Source organism: Prionailurus viverrinus, chromosome X, assembly GCF_022837055.1.
Source record: "Prionailurus viverrinus isolate Anna chromosome X, UM_Priviv_1.0, whole genome shotgun sequence".
NCBI classification, from domain to species: Eukaryota; Metazoa; Chordata; class Mammalia; order Carnivora; family Felidae; genus Prionailurus; species Prionailurus viverrinus.
In genome coordinates this window covers 44,391,980-44,399,316 of record NC_062579.1, presented here as the reverse complement: position 1 = coordinate 44,399,316, position 7,337 = coordinate 44,391,980, and positions in this window count along the sequence as shown.

The following is a 7,337-nucleotide window of genomic DNA, read 5'->3' as shown; positions in this document are numbered from 1 at the left end:
AGAAAAAAAATCAAGGAAACCAGGAGCTGGTTCTTTGAAAGAATTAACAAAATTGATAAACCCCTAGCCAGTTTGATCAAAAAGAAAAAGGAAAGGACCAAATAAGTGAAATCACAAATGAAAGAGGAGAGATCACAACCAACACCACAGAAATACAAACAATAATGACAGAATATTATGAACAATTATATGCCAATAAAGTGGGCAATCTGGAAGAAATGAAAAAATCCCTAGAAACATATAAATTACCAAAACCAAAACAAGGAGAAATAGAAAATTTGAACAGATCCATAGCCAGTAAATAAATTGAATCAGTAATCAAAAATGTCCCAACAAGAGTCCTGGGCTGGATGGTTTTCTAGGAGAATTCTACCAAACATTTAAAGAAGGGTTACCACCTATTCTTTTGAAGCTGTTGAAAAGACAGAAATGAAAGGAAAACTTCCAAACTCATTCTATGAGGCCAGCATTATCTTGATTCCAAAACCAGAGAAAGGCCCAACTTAAAAAGGAGAACTACAGACTAATTTCCCTGATGAATGAACATGGATGAAAAAATCCTCAACAAGATACTAGCCAACCAGATCCAAAAATACATTAAAAGAATTATTCACCACGATCAAATGAGATTTATTCCTGGGATGCAGGGCTGGTTCGATATCCACAAACCAATCAATGAGATACATCACATTAATAAAAGAAAAATAAGAACCACATGATCCTCTCAATAGATGCAGAAAAAGCATTTGATGATATAAAGCATTCTCCTTGATAAACACCCTCAAGAAAGTAGGGATAGAAGGATCATACCTCAAGATCTTAAAAGCCATATACAAAAGACCCACCACTAATATCATCCCCAATGCAGAAAAACTGAAAGCTTTCCCCCTAAGGTAAGGAACACGACAGGGATGTCCACTCTCACCACTGTTATTCAACATACTGTTGGAAGTCCTTGCCTCAGCAATCAGACAACACAAAGAACTAAAAGGCATCCATATCGGCAAGGGGGAAGTCAAATTTTTCTCTTCGCAGATGACATGATACTCTATGTGGGAAACCCAAAAGACTCCACCAAAAAACTGCTCCAACTGATCCATGAAGTCAGCAATGTGGCAGGATATAAAATCAATGTACAGAAATTGGTTGCATTTATATACACCAATAATGAAGCAACAGAAAGAAAAATCAAGGAATCGATCCCATTTACAACTGCACCAAGAAAACATAAAATACCTAGGAATAAACCTAACCAAAGAGATGAAAAATCTATACACTGACAACTATAGAAAGCTTATGAAAGAAATTGAAGAAGACACAAAAAATGGAAAAACATTCCATGTTCATAGATTGGAAGAACAAATATCATTAAAATGTCAATATTACCCAAGCAATCTACATATTCAATGCAATCCCTGTCAAAATAACACCAGAATTCTTCACAGAGCTAGAAAAATCAATCCTAAAATTTCTATGGAGCCATAAAAGACCCTGAATAGCCAAAGCAATCCTGAAAAAGTCAAAGCTAGGGCATCACAATCCTGGAATTGAAGCTGCATTACAAAGTTGTAATCAGCAAGACAGTATGGTACTGGCACAAGAACAGACACTCAGATCAATGGAACAGAACAGAAAACCCAGAATGGTCCCACAAACATATGGCCAACTCATCTTTGACAAAGCAGGAAAGAGTATCTAAAGGAATAAAGACAGTCTCTTCAGCAAATGGTGCAAGGAAAACTGGACAGTGGCATGCAGAAAAATGAACCTGGACCACTTTCCTACACCATACCCAAAAATGAACTCGAAATGAATGAAAGACCTAAATATAAGGCAGGAAGCCATCAAATTCCTAGAGGAGAAAACAGGCAACAACCTCTTTGACCTTGGACACAGCAACTTCTTACCTGACATGTCTCCAGGGCAAGAGACACAAAAGCAAAAAGGAACTATTGGGACCTCATCAAAATAAAAAGCTTCTGCACAGCATAAGATACAACCAGCAAAACTAAAAGGCAACCGACAGAATGGGAGAAGATATTTGCAAATGACATGTCAAATAAAGGGTTAGTATCCAAAATCTACAAAGAACTTATCAAACTCAACACCCAAAAACAAATAATCCAGTGAAGAAATGGGCAAAAGACATGAATACACACTTCTCCAAAGAAGACATCCAGATGGCTAACAGACACATGAAAAAAGCTCAACATCACTCATCATCAGGGAAATACAAATCAAAACCACAATGAGAAACCACCTCACATTTGTCAGAATGGCTAACATTAACAACTCAGGAAACAAAAGATACTGACGAGGCTGCAGATAAAGAGAAACCCTTTTGCACTGCTGGTGGGAATGCAAATTGGTGCAGTCACTCTGGAGAACAGTATGGAGGTTCCTCAAAAAATTAAAAATAGAACTACCCTACAACCCAGCAATTGCACTATTAGGTATTTATCCAATACAAAAATGCTGATTCGAAGGGGCACATGAACCCCAATGTTTGTAGCAGCACTATCAATAATAGCCTAAGTATGAGAGAGCCCAAATGTCCATCGACTGATGAATGGATAAAGAAATGGTATATATATATATATATATATATATATATATATATATATACATACACATACACAGTGGAATATTACTCGACAATCAAAAAGAATGAAATCATGCCATTTGCAACAACATGGATGGAACTAGAATGTATTATGCTAAGCGAAATAGTCAGGGAAAGACAAATATCATATGATTTCACTCATATGTGGAATTTAAGATACAAAACAATGAACATAAGGGAAGGGAAACAAAAATAAGATAAAAACAGGAAGAAAAACCAAAACAGACTCTTAAATCAGAGAACAAACTGAGGGTTGCTGGAGGGATGTTGGGTTGGGGGGATGAGCTAAGTGGGCAAGAGGCATTAAGGAGGACAATTGTTGGGATGAGCACTGGGTTCATATGTAAATGATGGATCACTAAATTCTATTCCCGAAATTATTATTACACTATATGTTAACTAGCTTGGATTTAAATTTAAAAAGAAGAAAGAAAGAAAGAAAGAAAGAAAGAAAGAAAGAAAGAAAGAAAGAGAAAGGAAGGAAGAAAGAGAGAGAGGGAGGGGAGGGAGGGAGGGAGGGGAGGGAGGGAGGGAGGAAGGAAGGAAGGAAGGAAGGAAGGAAGGGGACAACATAGAGGGTTTCTAAGGAATTGCTGTAATCATTTGTGAATGCTCAATAAATCTTTGTGGTTTTCTATATTTCTGTTGAACTCAGCTATAGTTAATGCCTGAATCTCCTCAGCAAATTTTTGGATTAAATCTAGTGAAAAAAAAATGTATGTCCTGAGGAGACTGGGAGATGGGAAGAGTGATAGATGATTCACTTAACTTATTGAAAATATGTACAGTGTTGTAAATATTAGCAAATAGTAGTTGAGGTCATTTACATGGTTTGATTATTCAGCTTAAATTTGAACTGTGGCTTATTTATACATGTTGTTGATGTACATTGTTTCATATGGCTTAAAAATTCTTCCTTTAAAAGAATTTCAGAGGGGAGCCTGAATGGCTCAGTTGGTTCAACATCTGACATTGGCTTAGGTCATGATCTCAGTTTGTGAGTTCAAGCCCCACATTAGGCTTGCTACTGTCAGTGTAGAGCCTGCTTCAGATCTTCTGTTGCCCTCTCTCTGTCCCTCCCCTGCTCACACTGTCACTCTCAAAAATAAATAAAACAGTAAAAAAATTTAAAAAGAAGAAATTCAGAAAATTTGCTTGACATATATCTTGACCTCCTGAGAAATTCATATTTGTATCAGTATTGAATTTTGTGCTCCAACATAAGGAAGTTACTGTTTTTAAATAAAGCAAACTTATTTCATTGGGAAAAAGTGGCTAAGGTGGTAAATTTTATGTTACATGTATTTTACCACAATTTTAAAAATAAAAAAAATCTGTTAAAAGAGTTTTGGGGGGCGCCTGGGTGGCTCAGTCAGTTGGGCATCCGACTTCGGTTCAGGTCATGATCTCAGGTCCATGAGTTCAAGCCCCACGTCTGGCTCTGTGCTGTCAGTTCAGAGCCTGGAGCCTGCTTCCGATTCTGTGTCTCCCTCTCTCTCTGCCCCTCTCCCACTCACACTCTGTCTCTCTCTATCAAAAAATGAACAAACGTTTAAAAAAATTTTTTTAAGAGTTTTGGAATGGAAAAAAATTTTTGGAGAATGAAAAGCAAAACCACAAGCTGGGTAAAAATGTTACAAAGCATATATGATAAAGAAATAGCACTGTGTGTATATATATATATATATATATATATATATATATGTGTGTGTGTGTGTGTGTGTGTGTGTGTGTGTGTATATATATATATATATATATATATATATGCAAGAGGTTCGATCACTTTGCCAAAGAACATATATGGATGACAAATAAGCACATGAAAATATTCTCAACTCACTAGTCAGTAAAGAAATGCAAATCAAAATCATGAGATACCACTACATCCTACTACAATAACTAATGTCAAAAAACGGACAATGTCAAGTGCTGGAAAGGATGTAAAACAACTTAAACTTTCACACACTAATGGGAATGAAAAACGGTACAGCTACTTTGAGAAACAGCGTAGCGGTTTCTGAGAATGTTAAACACATACTTCCCACATATGCCAGTAATCCAGCTCTTAAGTATTCTCTCAAGAAATGAAAACACAAAAAATTGCATACCAATGTTTATGGCAACTTTATTTGTGATCACCCAAAACTGGAAACCCAATGTCCCTTCAACTTGGGAATAAACAAGTCGTGGTACATCCATACAATGGAGTATGGCTTGGATATAAGGAACTACTGATAAACCCCACAACATGGATGAATCTCAGGTGTATTGTGCTTATTGAAAGAAACCAGTCTCAAAAGGTTACATACTGTAGGAGCACCTGGATGACACAGTTGGCTAAGCATTGGATTCTTGGTTTCAGCTCAGGTCATGATCTCACAGCTTCGTGGTTTTGAGACCCGCCATCAGTCTCTGTGCCGACAGCATGGAGCCTACTTGAGATTCTCTCACTCTCTCTGCCCCTCCCCCACTCGTGCTGTCTCTCTCAAAACTAAACTTTAAGAAGGGCTACATATAGTATAATTCAACTTGTATGACATTCTCCAAAGGATAAAACTATAAGGATAAACAAATCAAGGTTGCCAGGAGTTAGGGTTAGAGAGGTTTTTACTATAAGTAGCAGGAATGACTTTGTTGGTGGAGGGCAGGAAATAATGGAACTGTTCTGCACCTTGATTGTGTTGTTTACACAACTCTGCATTTGTCAAAGCTTATAGAAATGTACACCAAGAGGAGTTTTATTCTATGTAACTTTTTAAATACAATTTTAAAAATCTATAGGCATAAAATAAGCCTACATGTTGTAGGATTCTTTTCACATGACATTCACATGAAAGCAAAACTATAGAGACAGAAAACATTATCAGTGGTTCCCAGAATCTGAAGGTAGGAATAAAAGGGTTAACTACAAAAGGCCCTAGTGTTTCAGGGGTGATAGAACTATTCCATGTCATGATTGTATTAGTAGTTCACTACTGTATACATTTGTCCAAAGTGAAATAACTTACACTATAAAGGGTGAACTTTATTGTATATACATCAAATCTTAGTATTTTTTTAAATGAGGGAAATGACTCAAGAAAGAGCTTTTTTTTTTTTTTTTAGGTTGTGATACATTGTAGAGAATCTGGAGTCCCAAATTCTTATCCCGACATGACTACTTTAGTTCTTCTGTTTGATTTAGGCAAATCACATCCCCATGCTTTTTTTTTAATTAAGCTCTGCACCCAACATGGGGCTTGAACTCCCCAAGATTAAGTCGCATGCTTTACCAACTGAGGCAGCCAGGTGCTCCTCCCATGCTCCTTCTTACTCATTGAGATACCTCGTATGTCCAGTGCTTAGTTTCCAGTATCTCTTAGGAGTACTAGAAAACATTTTCATTTTTTGTTAATTTTAGAAAGAGACTGTGAATGGGAGAGAGGGGTGAATAGGAGAAGGGAGAGAATCTCAAGCAGGCTCCACGCTCAGTGCAGAGCCTGACACGGCTCAATCCCATGACCCTGGGATCACGACCTGAGCCAAAATCAAGAGTCAGACGCTCAACCAACTGAGCCACCCAGACACCTCTAGAAAATGTCACAAAGTTCAATGAAATGCCATATAAGTTTTAAAATGGCCTTAGCTATCCTGGGATCCAATTTTTCATTGTAACATTATTTACCTGCCAGGAGAGTTTGATAAGATACTGTGAAATAAGTTGTACTCCATGCAAAGGGACTTGGAAGTAGAATTTTAGTAAGACTCTTATTTTACTGAAAAAAGCATGTATCTAAAGCTGGCACATGAGTAGGCATTTAATCAGTGTTAAGGAGGCAGCACAATGCAGAGGAAAGAACCTACATGCGTTTTTTATCATATCTGGGTTCCAATCCTGGCACTTACTGTCTTGGGTACATCCTAACAACTTCCTTAGCCTATCTTTCATATGGGGAGACTAACCCCTTACTGGAAGAGCTGTACTGAGGATTAAAGGAGTTAAGAGGTTTCCAGGGTTTGGTGCAGTGTGTGCTCAAGTAGTACTTAATTCTCTTTTTTGGCTGCCCCAGAATGCAGGAGTGGTCTGCACTTCCCCACCAATCAGCCTGCAGCCAAGGGCTTGCCAGTCCATCATGTGATTCTGCTCTTAGGATTTGAATGGCAAATTAGGGGGTGACAGCATGAGGCAAGACTAAGATGTGGCTGTGGATCCAAAGATGATGTGGAAGTTTGGAGTAGAGGACAAAGACTGAAGTGATGTAACAGCCAATCCCTTCAAATCTGTTCCCAGTAGATTGCTGGGACAGATGTCATGTGCACAGCCCAAACTCTGGTAAAGTCAGATTGTTTATCTGCTGCCATCTACTCCAGTCCCTTTCTGAGGGCCCCTTGACACTATCTTTGTCTGATGGGGTAGGCTTTCCCAGAGCAGGTGGCTAATTATATTTTAATGGGGTATAGTGACTTCAACCAATGAACCCCTAATACAGCAGCTAATGGCACCAGATCCCTTTGAATGACGGAATTCAGAATTCAAAGCTGGTGCCGGATGAGAAATGATCATGCAAGGGTTGGGCCCAGCCAGAGTGTCTCACTTCAGGGGATTCCTCCAACCCAATCTGCCTAGAAATGCCCGAATGTGTGACTTGCCCCCCCGCCATGTAGCCATGCTACCAACAAGCATCCTGTTTTCCCTTCATGTAAACAAGGTAGTGTTTACCACAGCCAGGCTTGT